Genomic DNA, 16156 nt, shown 5'->3' on the forward strand with positions numbered 1-16156 from the left:
CATCTCAAAGCAGTCTCTAAGCCAGCTACAGTCGCAGTTGACACTGGAACGACATCCACTTCATCTTCCTCTTCTTCCACGGCGAAGGCCAATTCTTCAGCTTCTGGAATGTTGTTTGGTCATGCTGCCTGAAGAATTTGGTCATCCGTTAGACTTTCAGCAATGGGACAAAATTCTTCTGCTTCATCGTCACCTCTTATCCAGTACTCAATATTTTGTGGCAGAACAGTTACCCCAAGCCCAAACAGTTGCTGGGACAGCTCCTGCATCCACTCCATGTCTGTTCTTCCAACTTTCTCCTCTGTAAATCCCTCGAAGTCGAATTCCTCGTCAGACTGTGATACAGTATATGTGTCCAACGATCTTGCAAGAACAATAAGGTAATGAACACCAAGGTCACTTAAAACTCAAAAAAAATGTACTGTACTTAAATTTGGGATCCATGGCCGCAAACGCGTTATATCCGAATTTGCGTTATATAGATGCACGTTCTAGCGAGGGTCCGGTGTATTAGTAGGAGTATTGTAAGCAAAACACAAGTAGTATTTCATCCGCTCTATATCATGCTGATTAGGCCTCAACTGAACTATTGTGTCCAGTTTTGGATGCCACATTTCAGGAAAACTGTGGACAAACTGGAAAAAGTCCAGAGAAGAGCAACAAACATGATTAAAGGTCTAGACAACATGACCTAGAAGGGAAGGCTGAAAAAAATTGGGTTTTGTTTAGTCTGGAGAAGAGAAGACTGAGGGGAGATGTGGCAACAGTTTTCAAGTGCATAAAAGGTTATTACAAGGAGGAGGATGGTAAATTGTTCTCTAACCTCTAAAGATAGGATAAGAAGCAACGGGCTTAAATTGCACCAAGGGCGGTTTAGGTTGGACATTAGGAAAAACTTCCTTACTGTCAGGGTGGTTAAGCACTGGAATATATTGCATAGGGAGGCTGTGGAATCTCCATCTTTGGAGATTTTTTTAAGAGCAGGTTAGACAAACACCTGTCAGGGATAGTCTAGATAATACTTAGTCCTGCCATGAGGGGACTGGACTAGATGACCTCTTGAGGTCCCTTCCAGTCCTGTGAGTCTATGATTAAGCTTGAAAGGTCCCAGTTTTGATCCCCACTGCTGAGGCTCCTGTATGGGTTGGTGTCACATCAATTTATGGTATTATCAAGTAAATGACTGTTGTGCAACAGAAAAAGTCACTAGATGAAATCAGTCAGTAGATTCCAGGGACAGGCATATCAGTGACTTTAATTTGCAGAACTATCCAATGAATATCCATATCGCAAAAATCAATAGTACAAATATGAAATAGCAACAGAAAGTCAATTTAGAACTAAGACAAGTAACTTTTCTCCTCTATCCTGAAATACACTGCATTAATGGATACAATTATACACTTTTATAATCTATAGACTTTCCATAGTTTTTCAACCAGACTAAATGAAAGGATGCAAATTTAAGTAATTGACACTGGCAGGAACTAAACAAAGGCTGCTACTTCATGGGTTCCCCTTATGCTTCAGAAAAAAAATAAAGCTGTTCTGCTCCTACTGCCTGTATTAAGATTAGCCAAAAACAACACAAAGAAAGTATTTGTAGGTTTAAGTTTTTAACTTACTGTGGAGAGGTTATTTGTAAGACTAGGGGTCTGGGTGACCTGCCCCACTCTATCAGGAAGGAGTCATACAAACATTATTCTGAAGACTAAAGTGATGCAGAGTTTTAACTGAACTAGCCTTTCACCTCTAAAACTCAGATTCAAACCTTTACATTGATTGCAACTAGTAAGTGTCATGGTTCCAAACTCTTAGTTCATTGTAGACACTGGTCCACATCACACAAGCTTCAAAGAAATATTTACAGTCCGGCAACAGGAATGTAAACAAGAGCCATTGCTAGTCAGGACTGAGATAGGCTGGGGAGTCAACATGTTCACAAGTTGGTGGGGCCATCTTGGTCTCATTTCTGCCAACCAGGCAACTTTTACCATCTTAATCTATATTCAAGACAGCTACCAAAGAAGATGATCCAGGGTGAAATCCTGGCCACATTTAACTCAGTTATTCTATTAGCTTCAATGGGACAAGGATTTCACCCTGGTTTGTTAATTATCTGATCTTGTTTTCCCAAATTAATGTTTTTCCCTGACATCTATGCTCAGAATCAATGCATTCAGTCAAACTATCTATTGGTCAATACTGATCATCCAACCACACTACAGTACACAAAACATACACATGCAGCTTCTGTGTTCAAGTACACATATGCCACAGCTATTGCAAATTAAAACAAAAAAATCAACAGAACTTGAGTCTCGCTCTATCTTCTGTACCACTGACTTGCTGTGCAATTGTGCTTCAGTTTCCTCATTTATAAAATGAGCTTTGCCACTTTTGCATCAAACGGATCTACGCGTGGAAAGTGCTGTATATGTGCTAAGTATAACTGTACTTTAGGCACCATTATAAGCATGAAGACAGCTGTCTGCAGAATACAAGGAAAGCTTGCATGGAAGCAGCAGTGTTGATTCACTTGCATTTGAATTCACGCTTCCTCTAGGTTCCATAGTCTGTGGTTCTCAGTCTGTCCCCACACAGCATCTTTGCTTTTGTTAAGTCTAAAAGCCTGCTGCGAGGTTAGTTTTTCTGTTTGTTTTTGTTTTGACATCCCTCCACCTAGAACCTTGTATATATAACTCTAGCCTATAGACAGAGAATAAAGAAAGGCTACAGCTGCAAGCTGTACTTGACCTTTATTTAGCAAAGCGGTCTGTTCCACATGCCTTTTCTCTTGTTGCACTAAAGTGCCAATCTCAATGGAAAAGGAGGAGAGTATTTCAAAAGATCTTTTTGAAATGAAAACTTTGTAAAGTAAATTACGAAAATTAAAACTATTGCCAAAAATAAATAAATTAATAAAACTCCACCCACCCGCCACTAACCTTCAGGTCATTTGGAGACTTTTCCACGTTCTTGCTTTGGAAGAAAGCTAAAACTATTTTGAACATTATGCCACTTTACATTAATGAGTTTTTTAAAATATACTCTCAGATACATAGGTTCACAAATATTCTGATCTGAGAGCCTGAGACTATTTTGGTTGCTATCTTTCAATAAATACATTAAAGGGGAATACATCAGCAAACCCCCTTCTCCACACCCGCTAGTGATTAAGGGGCTACTACTGTGATTAAAGTTCTGCTCCTGCCACTCATACACCAACAAAACCTGTTGAGCCAAACAGAAAGATAGAACACAACAAATCAGAAAGAATGTGTACAAAAAATTCCTCTAAGTCTGGCAAGTAAAATTAAACCCCAAAAACAAAAACTCACGGGTTCCCTTTAGGACTGTCGATTAATCGCAGTTAACTCACACAATTAACTCAAAAAAATTAATCTTAATTAAATTAAACACGATTAATCGCAGTTTCAATCACACTGTTAAACAACAGAATACCAATTGAAGTTTAATAAATGTTTTTTGATGTTTTTCTACATTTTCAAATATATTGATTTTAATTACAACACAGAATGCAAAGTGTACACGGATCACCTTATATTATTTTTATTGCAAATATTTGCACTCTAAAAATGATAAAAGAAATTGTATTTTTCAGTTCACCTCATACAAGTACGGAAGTGCAATCTCTTTATTATGAAAGTGCAATTTACACATGTAGATTTTTTTTGTTACATAACTGCACTCAAAAACAAAACAATGCAAAATTTTAGAGCCTACAAGTCCACTGAGTCCTACTTCCCATTCAGCCAATCACCAAGACAAACAAGTTTGTTTACATTTACGGGAGCTAATGCTGCCCACTTCTTATTTACAATGTCACCAGAAAGTAAGAACAGGCATTCGCATGGCACTTTTTTAGCTGGCATTGCAAGGTATTTACGTACCAGCTGTGCTAAAAATTCATATGCCCCTTCATTCTTCAACCACCATTCCAGAGGACTTGCTTCCATGCTGATGACACTTGTTAAAAAGATAATGATTAAATTTATGACTGGACTCCTTGGGGGGAGAATTGTATGTCTCCAGCTCTGTTTTACCCGCATTCTGCCATATAATTCATGTTATAGAAGTCTCAGATGAGGACTCAGCACACGTTGTTCATTTTAAGAACACTTTTGCTGCAGATTTGACAAAATGCAAAGAAGGTACCAATGTGAGATTTCTAAAGATAGCTACAGCACTCGATCCAAGGTTTAAGAATCTGAAGTGCCTTCCAAAATCTGAGAAGGACAAAGTATGGATCATGCTTTCAGAAGTCTTAAAAGAGCAACTCCGAAGCAAAAACTACAGAACCCAAACCATCAAAAAACAAAAATCAACCTTCTGCTGATGTCATCTGACTCAGATAATAAAAATGAACATGTTGGTCTGCACTGCTTTGGATTGTTATCGAGCAGAACCCATTATCAGCATGGACGCATGTCCTCTGGAATGGTGGTTGAAGCATGAAGGGACATATGAATCTTTAGCGCAACTGGCATGTAAATATCTTGTGACGCCACCTACAACAGTGCCATGAGAATGCCTGTTCTCACTTTCAGGTGACATTATGAACAAGAAACAGGCAGCGTTATCTCCTGCAAAAGTAAACAATCTTGTTTGTCTGAGCAATTGGCTGAAGAAGAAATAGGATTGACTGGACTTGTAGGCTCATTGTTTTATTTTGAATGCAGTTATTTTTTGTACATAATTCTACATTTGTAAGTTCAACTTTCACGATAAAGAGATTGCACTAGAGTACTTGCATGAGGTGAATTGAAAAATACTATTTCTTTTGTTTTATACAGTGCAAATATTTGTAATAAAAAATATAAAGTGAGCACTGTACACTTTGTATTCTGTTTAAAATTAAAATATATTTGAAAATGTAGAAAACATCCAGAAATATTTAAATAAATGGTGTTCTATTATTGTTTAATCGCACAATTAATCGTGATTAATTTTTTTAATCACTTGACAGCCCTAGTTCCTTTATCTATGATCACCATCTATTTCCTAGGTAGTTAGTAAGTTGCCCAGCACTTAGGCCAGCTGGAAAACTAGCCTAGAATGTAACAATTCCTGGCCTATCATCTCTCCCCTTTCCTACCTAACGTTTGTTGTTTTACTATTCTTCCAGAGAAAACTTCACACCCACTCCAAATTCTTCTCCCTTTGTTCAGCCTTGATAAGAATATCCAAAAGCTAACAATTATAGACACACAGTAACGACACAGAGCCCATGATCTCTCAAAGTGCCATGGCAAATTTATTTGCCTACCAACTGTGCTGCCTCCGCACGAACATGCCTCTGGCGAAAGACCTGCTGCATCCCTCCCCCGAGGAGGAGAAACGGAAACACAAGCGGCGGCGTCTGGTCCAGAGTCCAAACTCCTATTTCATGGATGTGAAGTGTCCAAGTTGTATAAAATCACCACTGTATTCAGCCATGCTCAGACTGTAGCTCTGTGTGTTGGCTGCTCAACTGTGTTGTGCCAGCCCACTGGAGCACAGGCAAGGCTTACAGAAGGATGCTTCTTCAGACGAAAGCAACACTAAACTAAAGTGTGTCTGAGATGGGTGGGACTACCTGCGCATTTGGCTGCACAGACAAATACAGATGGTTCAAGAGCATGGGATTCAGCCACAGAGCAACATTAAGTATCAAGATGTGAAGAGAGGGCTTTAAACACGTCTCTAGAACGTGAGGGGAGAACATGACTTTCATACTGTCCCTGTAGCCTCACCCATCTGACGGTCAATAAATTTTGGATAAAATAAAATAAATTAATTAAAAAAAAAACTGTGTAAGACTAGAGTGCTTCAAGCTTTGCTTCATAGATGAATAAAGGCAAGGAAGTAATGCATCAGAGTAAAGCATAGACTTCCTTAAGGGAGCAAGGGTTGTTTATCAGTCTTTTTTTTATCCTGGTACCAGACATGCATTGTAACATGTAATCATACCACTTCCCACTATCGGTGAAGTGATGTTATCTCTGATACTGTGTTCCTTTCACACAGCCAAAGAGCAAACACCCTCCTGTCCTCCACCACCCCGCTACTAGTCAGAAAGCCTAGTCTGCCTTGGCCATCATTCCTATATGGGCTAGAAGCTCCATTTTGATTACATCATTCACCCTCTAGGAGTGGGAAGTCTGACATACATTTGAAGAACTCAGAGATCCTGCCTATACCATATCCCCTTTATACAGACCTCAGAGTATTTGTGGAAGAGTGGGAAGAGGGAGAGGGTAAGTGAAAGAGCTCTGCTCAGCAGCCTCCTTATACATCAGGTATCACATAACCTGTTCCTCTCCTTTCCTCAGGTCAGTTACCAGATCATGCGACAACCCAATGAGAATTAAACTTACCCAGTGCATCTCCTATTCCTCTGCCCAGTTGGTCTGTGTTGGTACCACACAGGTGGTTATCAGCAATCAGCTCTGCACCACTTGGAGACCAGTCCTATGCAGCACAGCTCCCAGAATCAGAAAAATGCCCTGGCTTTTTAAATACTTTGTACACCATCAGAACATCCAAATCCTGAACTCATAAATAGATATTTGAGACGTGTGAAACCACCTCAGCTCTCAGAGCTGGATCTGGCAGCTCTTGATAGGCAAATGGCTGCCGAGGAAGTTGAAGTTGTAATAAAGAATTTAAAATCCAATAAAGTTCCAGGTCCCAATGGGTTATTTTGAGAGTATTATAGAGCTCTAAAACAAGTGTTGATCCCCATTTTAACCCAATTGTTAAACGGTATATTGCATGGAAACAACATTCCAGATTTATGGAGAAAGGCAAAAATTGTGGCCACTCCTGAAGAAAAAGATCTTACCAGTTGTTCATCATACAGACCTATTTCTTCAATGACATGGATGCTAAAATTTATGCATAGGTACTAGCAAACAGACTGAGCACCATCTTGCCCAAATTTGTTCATCCTGACCAATCTGGGTTCATTGTTAGCAGGCATCTATCTGATAATATCAGAAAAACTCCAAATTTGATCAATAATGTTAATTCTAACAATTCTTCCAGTGCACTGCTTTATCTGGATGCTGAACAAGCCATTGACCAGCAGGAGCGGGAATACCTCAGAGAGATTTCGGTAGGGTTTGGCTTTGGAAATCAGTTTTCTATGGGCATGCTGGCCTGTATACTCATTCTAAAGTGTCATCTTGGATTAATATAGTCATCAATCCCCTCCTTTTAATTTGTCTAGGTGTATGAGACAAGGTTGCCCCTTATCCCTGTTTGCTTTGGCAATGGAGCCATTTACAATAAATGTGAGAAACAGCCCCTTGGGTAAAGGAGATCAAAACTACTTATAGATCAGAACACAAAATAGTTTTGTATGCTGACCATGTCTTGTTATAGTTGCAGGATCCAGAAGCCTCGTTAAAAATTATAGAACAATTGATTTGGGAATTTGGGCAGGTTTCAGACTGCAAAATAAACTAAGATAAATCTGAAATTTTAGGAATTAATATTCCCAAAAGAGTCAAAACAGAACTTTTGTCAGCTAAATAAATGTGCATGGGCAAAGGAATCTTTAAACTAGTTAGGAATAAATATTATGAAGAAACAAATCTTTTTACAGCCAGATTACCCTCTGCTGTGGAATAAAACAACAAGAGAGTTGAAGGAATGGAACAAATATGAAATATCTTGGCTAGAGAGGGTAGTGTCTTGTTTCAATGCATCCCTGGTGGTATCTTTGACATGAAATTAAAAACATGGCAGAATGTGCTATTAAAATTCATATGGAAAGATAAAAAACAGAGTTCTAAGTTTCTGTTTAAGCCTACAGAGTGGGGTGGACTACTGTACCCTAATTTGGCTTATTATTACAGAATCATAGACATATACGGCTGGAAGGGACCTCAAGAAGTCATTAAGTCCAGCCTTCTGTGCTCAGGCAGGACCAAAGAAACCTAGACCATTCCTGAAAGGTATTTGTCCAATCTAGTCTTAAAAACCTCTAATGAGAGGATTCCATAATTTCTCTTGGAAGTCTGTTGTGGTGCTTAACTCCCTTATTGTTGTAGAAAGTTCTTCCTAATATCAAATTTAAATCTTCCTTGCTGCAGATTAAGCCCATTACTTCTTGTCCTCACTTCAGAGGATATGGAGAAGTTGATCACCATCCTCTTTATAGAAAATCTTACTATATTTGAAGACTTATCAGGTTCCCCCTCATTCTTCCTTTCTCAAGACTAAACATATCCAGTTGCTTTAACCTTTCCTCATAGCTCAGGTTTTCTAAACTTTTCCTAACAATTAAAATGATGTGATCAATTGGGTTAACAGGCCATCCAAACACAGGAGAAAACTCAAACAAGACTGGAACCCAAATATAGTTATATAGAGAAAGTAAGTTAAAAAGAAATTTAGGTCACCAAAAAAAAAATTTTTTTTTTTAAATAAGTCACCTATTCATCCAGACCATCTTACCAGCTCTGGACATTTTTTTTTAAATTCCTGTCACTGAGGCCCTCTTCCTTAGACACTTTCATTAATAATCAGGAATTTATCCCTAGGAAATATCCAAGTGACTATTCATTGTGGGTAAGAGCTGAGATTACTCCATTTGGACAGCTGTCCCTGGGTCCTAATTTGAAATCATACCAAAAGATATGTAATATTATAAATAATATAAAGATTCCATATTTTCAATATTTACAGATCAAACATTTTATTGTGAAATCTGGATACAAGTTGACTATCTAGACTTTTAATCACATTTGAGCAGTTGACCCAGGAGCAAGCTAGAACAAAAAGTTTAATCTCTACTATATACATAATTTTGATTGAAAAGATGTTGATGAGAAAATAACCCAAATGAAAAGATGGAAGAGGGATTTGGTTAAAGAAACTGACCTGGATGAGTGGATCACTATGTGGGAAAAGGGGTATACATCTTCAATTTGTGTAGCTCATGAAGAAATTTTTTTATAAATTGCTGTCTCGATGCCATTTGACTCCAATTAAGATCCATCATATTTTTTGCTACTAGAGATGCATTCTGTTGGGAGGGGTTGAGAGAATGGGGAACATAATTGCACATGTGGTGGCTGCGTCCAGGAATTATACAATTTTGGGAGGAAATTATTAAAAAGATTCAAAAATGCTGCATGTTATTGGAAGAATGAGATTTCTCCTATGGAATTGTGAGATAGGCGAATATGGACTGTCCTTGCAATGGAAAAGCTCTCTCACCAAGTATGTACACAAGAGAAGTACTAAGAAGAAGTCTGATATCGCCCTTTTTAGCATACTCAAAGGAGGGCAGCTCCCCAGCCAGCAAGTCAAAGTCCTTATCCAGGTTCTTTGAATTTTAATCTGATCCTGAATAAGTAATGAATTATGTACAATATAGTATGTTAATGTTTTATTGTAACTTTGCCTTAACAACTTTTAGAAGAAAATGCCTTGGCAACTTCCCAATATGTAGCAGACAGCCTCATGGTATAGCTTATACAGGTTGGAAAAGAAGAATTACTTGTATTATGGGAGTATCAAGAGGGCCCAATTAAGATCACTAAGAGACAATCTGTGCCACAAGGAGCTTACAAGCAGCAAGACACACACAGAGTAGAAAAGAAAACAGCCATCCAGAAGCAAAATGACTTGCCCAAGATGTTTATGTGCATACTCTGTCATCATACAATTGAGGAGCATATTGTTCAAATTAATATATTCTACAGTGGTTGTACTTACATTTCTAATACTGAAGGGTAAGGGCTTGGTGGAGGGTGAGTGAAAACAAGGAAGCAGAATTACTGTTAAGCGATAGGAAATTAAAAATAAGAATTTACTTAGTTTCCAGAATTTACAATATATGTTTCTTAAGTGACATTATGTGAATGTCATTTTAAAGGGCAACGTACTCAGCCCTAACTGTACCATACATCTTTTTGTCAGAGAATTTTAAATGACTAAGTTCATCAGGTCACATGGGCTTCAATACACTTGTATCTGGCAAATCAGCTTTCTCCGTAAACTAGAAGATTCTCTCTTATTTAAGGCCAAAACCTAGTTACACAGGAGACAGTGGGAGCTTTACCATGAACATAAGAATGGCCATACAGGGTGAGACCAATGGTCCATCTAGCCCAATATCCTGTCTTCTGACAGCACCAGATGAGGGAATGAACAGAACAGGGCAATTATCAAGTGATCCATCCCGTCATCTAGTCTGAGCTTCTGGCAGTCCGAAACTTAGGGAAACCCAGAGCATGGGGTTGCACCCCTGACCATCTTGGCTAATAGCTATTGATGGACCAGAGATTTCAATGAAACCAGGATTTAGCTCTCAGAAAATTTGTTCCAATTGGCTTAGAGATGAGGGATCAAGGACAGGACAAGACAGTCTCCCAGAAGCCTCCCTTACTCTTTTAAGTTCAGTTATCCCACAAGGTCATTTAACATGAAAACCTAAAGAATGAAGAACTCTTCCTATTTCAGAAACCACTAAAAAAGAAAGCCAGCAAGAATCACAGCAGCGCACTAAACTCTGTCTTTTCGGAACAAAGCCAAGTTCCATCACCTGTGTTATCGTTTTAGAATACGAAAATGTTTTAAGGATGTATCTGTTGCCAGTCTTCAAAAATAGAAAAAAATTTTAAAAAACAGATTTTAAAATACTACCTATAGCCACAGCTGCAAATGATAATCACATCAAAAATGCCTGAGGAGGGAGAAGTCAGGCATTAGTAAGTATCAAGCTAGTAACCCCAAAATAGTCATCAATGCAAGGGTAGAGATGAAGAGTAAGGGGAATTCTTACATAAGGCTAAATATTCAGATTATTTCATTAAAGTTCAACATCAAAATTCTTTGCATTTAAATTCTTTAAATATGAGAACAGTCAACATTAATAACCAATACTTCTTTCATCATATGATGCCAAATCTTCCAGATATTTCTTGGTAAGTTTCATATTTATTAAGTTCTTTGGCTCCCAAATGGCTAGAAAAGGAAGAGTTAAACATTAAACTGACTCTGACCTTTAAAGTGTGCCACTAGAACATATCAGACTGGAGCTTATTCATAGATAAACGTCTTTGTTACTCTTACACCACAATTTTACTATATTGTTTTTTCCAGTGAACAAACTCAGAGCAATAAGTAACCAACTTTCCAAGTATCATGATACATTGACAAATTTCTTCTTACTTTGTGAGGCAAGAGTTGTCAATCCTCTAACCATCCCACTCTACACGTGTTGAATTTGCTGCAAAGCAACAGTTTATTAATTTTAAGAAGGGATTAAAGGCTTAATATAGGGAACCCTGCATATTATTTTCCAAGTCAAATAGGAAAGAACTTGTTTCAAATCTATTCAGGCTATCAAAAAGGATGAAACGCTCCTTCATGCGAGAGCGAGAGAGAGAGAGAGAGAGAGTCAGTCCCCATCAGAAACCTTAGTTTCCTTCTTCTCTTATCAGGCTGCATCACCTGACATTGAACTGAAGAGGATAAGTTCAACAAGACAATTTATGTCAAAAAGGAAAAACTGTGGTGAATCTAGTGTTTCCTCCTCCACTGAAGGTGGTGACTGCCTCTTGTTCAAGCCATTTCTGCAGGTCCCCAGGGTTGCATTTAATCACAAGCAGGACAAGCAACTGTTGAAGATGCTGCATCTACAGAAGGCCCTTAATATGGTTTAGTTCCCTCATGAGGTTGAATTGCTGAGTCTGCTGTTGAAATCACCAAAGCAATTTCAAATCTGATTTACTTTCACTGAAGTATTTCAACTTCACCCATCACTGAGAAGAAGAAAATAAGTCCTGGCGGGAGACATTTTCTTTTCCTGTGAGAGCGAGAGAGCACACTTTCAAGGAACCACTGCCTCCTGGAAAATTGATTTCTGCGTCAGGATGCCACAGAAACAAAAGGGAGGCCTTCAATCAACTGACTTAAGGTAGGAAAAACAGAGTGGGAAAGATGTCTTATGTATTGTTAAAATGTTACCTCCTGACAGCTATTTTCCAAACACTGTCTGGGGAAGGACGTACCCACTCCTTATATTTAGGATTCAAAACTGACAGTATATTGTTTCTTCACTTTTCATCTCCCTGTCTCAATTTAATTCTACTTCAGCCTCCAGCTCCCTAACAAAGGATTTCCCCACTGTCCCCCATTTGGGGCCTCTAATCTGCCATTCCCAGTAAGAGCCTCCTCGGTTAACTTTAACAGCAAATACTAACAGTTATGATCTTAACCTGTAAGCATTTCTTGGCCCATACGTGTAAAATCCTAGACAATCCTGCATAATATCAAGGAGAAGTATGGTCCATGTGATAGATGTTGATGTAAAAAGTGCAGCACTATGTAAATGCACAACTTTGGAATTTATGCATTATTTTAAAGAGAATTTACATGTAGAGTACCTAACAGCCCAATAGACTGAACTCCTCCGTTTATCCGCAGAGCAGGTACAACATGGGCTTTCCCCACCAATGTGCCTCAACATCTGAAAAGGCACCTCCTGGGAAGAGTTTAGTCTCATACCCATTGAGTCTTTGCACAGTAGGGCTGCCAACATAGAGGACAGTTATCAATTAGATTTTTGTGACATAGCCACTAGGCTGAAACCACTAACTAGTTTCACATAAGCCATTAGAAAGCATCAGAAAACAACAGCGTTAGATCGCAACAGACCTGGACCAGGCTTGAACCACAGAGCTAAAAATCTAAGTCTCTATATCAGTCTTACCCTATGCCTGAGCTATCCATTCAGTTCCTATGTACTTTTTTTTTTTTTATACACACACAGTTTCCATAAATAACTGCATTACAAAAGTTTAATAATATGAGGGAGGAGCTGCATAACTATCAAAATCACTGACAAAGGTTAAAAGAACAATATACGCTGTACTTTTAAAGTTGCATTACTAGTCTTGTATTTTGTTAGACAGGGAAGTTGAAAACCTTCACATATTTCTAACCTGCTAATTAAGTTTCTCAAGGTCAAGCCCAAGAACTATGCAAGTGGAGACAGAAAAGAGATTTTGTTAGATGTCTTCTCTTACATGAGAAAGGGCTTGCCAGCTAACAGAATTCTGTTGGTATCTCACTGAATAGTAGATGCAGTAATTTAAAAAAAAAAAAACCCTAAAATCTTATAGCAGTTTTAACCACTGTGATGAATAACTATTTGTGAAGCAAACAAAAAAAAACCAGTATGTTAGTCCTAAATGAAACTAGCCAGTAGCCCATTTACACCACTAGATTCTGTTGTCTGTTAACATCTCATTACATCATGGTGGTGGCGATAGTACCATATAAAGGTTTTAAGGTGAACTGCGTGACTGGCACGTTTTGAAAGAGTAGGGATATTATTCTGTTTGTCCTGGGCAAATTCCAATGCCAGCAATTGAAGTTTGCCTATCTAACTTCCATCTGAACTTCAATTTAATACAAACACACATCTTTACTTCTTGTCCTAAACTTGTAACGTCTTGATCTTTGCTGTGAAACAGTGTGTTTCACCCAAAAGACAGCTCCACTTCTTAGCAATTAAATTCATTCCCTGTATCATTTTTGCAATCAGTAAGTTCGTGAAGGGTTTCATGCTTTTGGATGTAAGCACCACATGATCTAGCATCCTTACCGTTCAACAAAAAGCCAGCTATAACAAAAGAAGCAACAGCAAGCTACGATATCCAGTTATTCAAATTATTATTTGTACAGCAGTAGTGTCTGGAAGCCCATGCCCCTTTTCACAAGGTGCTGTACAAAACATAACAAAAGATGGTTGCTGTCCCAAAACAGTTTACAATCCCAAGTACAAAGATGTCAGACAATAGATGGATACAACCAACCAACACAGGGAACAAAATGCAAGATGATGATTATAATCACCACGGTAAGCAGCTGTCGCAACATAGTTATAACAATCAAACATGTATCCTTCTGAAACCATGTGCAGAAATTCAAAAGAACCTTCTCACAATACATTCTAATACTACCATCTAATTTGGTGGAGGAAATTTGGGGGATTGAATGGATTGATTTAGACAGCAGCCCCCGGCTTATGAGGAACTCTGAAGCGTCCTCACCACCAATAAAAAGACAACTACTAACATTCTCTACCACTTGGGTTGCCAGATTCTTTGTGATCTAACCATTAGCCTTCTGGCCAGACTGCCTTGAAGGAAGCTAAGGATGTAGGACAATAGAAAGGTGGCTTGCATCCCCTACTCTATGTCCATCTGCAACCCAAGCCTAGAAGACTCTGGCTCTAGGTTGCTTTTATTTTCAATTATGAAAAAAAGTAAGGAGTGTTTTTCTTATAAGAACCTTATGATATATGTCAGTACTTCCACACACCAGAAGTAGTAACTTACAAAAAAAGAAAATTTTCACCTGTAAATTGAGTTTCTGCTCATCAGACATCTGTCCAGGCTTTCCCCCCCCCCCCCCCCACTCACTTTGAGAGAACTGTTGTGTCAGTTTACACTAAGACATACTTAACAAGTCAGATGATTCACGTGACTAGTTATGATACCAAATAGCTGACTGACCAACAGTCAAAGAGCATAAACCATAAACCACAGATATCCAAATTGGTGCTCTTTATTGGAGAAAAAGGTCTTACCATTTCCACTGATACTTTGTTTTGAGTGATCTAATTTAGGGAAAGAGATCTTTCCAAGAGAAAGGGATCAGATATATTCAGTTGTATATGGCAGAGTTTCTCAACCTGTGGGTCATGACCCAAAATTGGGTTGCTAAAACTTTACAGTGGGTCTTTCAGTAGCTCTTGCCCCACGGAGCAGGCTGAGCTCAGCTTCCTGCTCCAGGTGTTGTGACCTGGTGCACAGGGTTGCAGTGCCACTCAGATTTGAAACAGCTCCCCTCTGTCATGGCAGGGCCAAACCTGAGTGGTGCTGTGACCCCCAAGGTTGCAATGCCTGGAGTGGGAAGCCGAGCTAATCCAGTCCCAAGGGTCTGGAGCTGCAGGAGCCACTGCTGTTGGGTGAGTGCAGGACATGCTCTGCAACCTCCCACCCCAGGGCCTCCCACCCCCTTCCAGTAGGACACGACCCTCCCCCCTGCCCACAGGGCATCCCACCCCTTCAGAGGCAGGATTCAATCCTCCCCACCTGACCTCTCATCCCCCAGAACCCTACCCCGCTCTCTCTCATATACACCCCAATTTACTGGGTCACCACAAGCAATTAAATGGATCCTGAAGCCAAAAAGATTGAGAACCACTGACATATGGTTTGGCTTTTTGGATATCTGTGACTAAGTATATCAGCTTACAATGAAGAATCCTCACTGACACTTATGTTAAATATTCTTTGAATACAATATACAGAGGTAAGCATGTATACATATTTGTTTCAATGATGCAATGAGGCCTAGTAGTTAGAACAGGGGAGTGAGAGTTAGGACACCTGGATTCTAGTCCTGGCTTTGCCACACACTTGCTGTAGGGCCTTGTGCAATTTACTTTATCTTAATTTCTGTAAAATGGAGAGAATAGTTATCTGCCTTTGTAAAGTGGTCTAAGGTCCTTGGATAAAACATACTATTTGAGTTATAAAAAAAACAAACACACACATCAACCATCCCAGCCCCAAATTACACTGGGGAATGGGAAAGCAGGGCAGAAAAATAGCCTTCTGGTATGTGCCTATTTAAAAGGATATGGTCTTAACCCCACTGCCATGTTTTGGCTCTTGAAGAAGTACTCTAACTGGTTCTCAGAAGTAAGCTACCTGCCAAGAAATGGAAAGACCTGCAGAGTGGCTCTTCAACGTAAGTAATTATAGCAGGAAGATCAACCCAGATGCAGTGCCCTTCAGCACAGTGCCAAAGAAATGAGTAAAAAATAGGGCTGTCAAGCGATTAAAAAGATTAATCGTGCTGTTGAACAATAATAGAAAACCATTTAAATATTTTGCATGTTTTTCTACATTTTCAAATATAATGATTTCAATTACAACACAGAATACAAAAGTGTACAGTGCTCACTTTATATTATTTTTATTACAAACATTTGCATCGTAAAAACAAAAGAAATAGCATTTTTCAATTCACCGCAGACAAGTACGGTCGTGCAATCTCTTTATCGTGAAAGTGCAACTTACAAATGTAGATTTTTTTGGTTAAATAACTGCATTCAGAA

At 38.9% G+C, this 16156-nt stretch overlaps 1 protein-coding gene and 1 pseudogene across 3 annotated transcripts in view; one reads left to right on the forward strand and one right to left on the reverse strand.

The window, feature by feature from the left end:
- Positions 1-16156, reverse strand: part of MLLT3 (MLLT3 super elongation complex subunit) — a 224139-nt gene that overhangs the window by 169767 nt on the left and 38216 nt on the right. The window lies entirely within an intron of this gene.
- On the forward strand, positions 5315-5568 carry LOC125637045 (small ribosomal subunit protein eS27-like; annotated as a pseudogene).

Source organism: Caretta caretta, chromosome 5 (genome assembly GCF_965140235.1).
Source record: "Caretta caretta isolate rCarCar2 chromosome 5, rCarCar1.hap1, whole genome shotgun sequence".
NCBI classification, from domain to species: Eukaryota; Metazoa; Chordata; order Testudines; family Cheloniidae; genus Caretta; species Caretta caretta.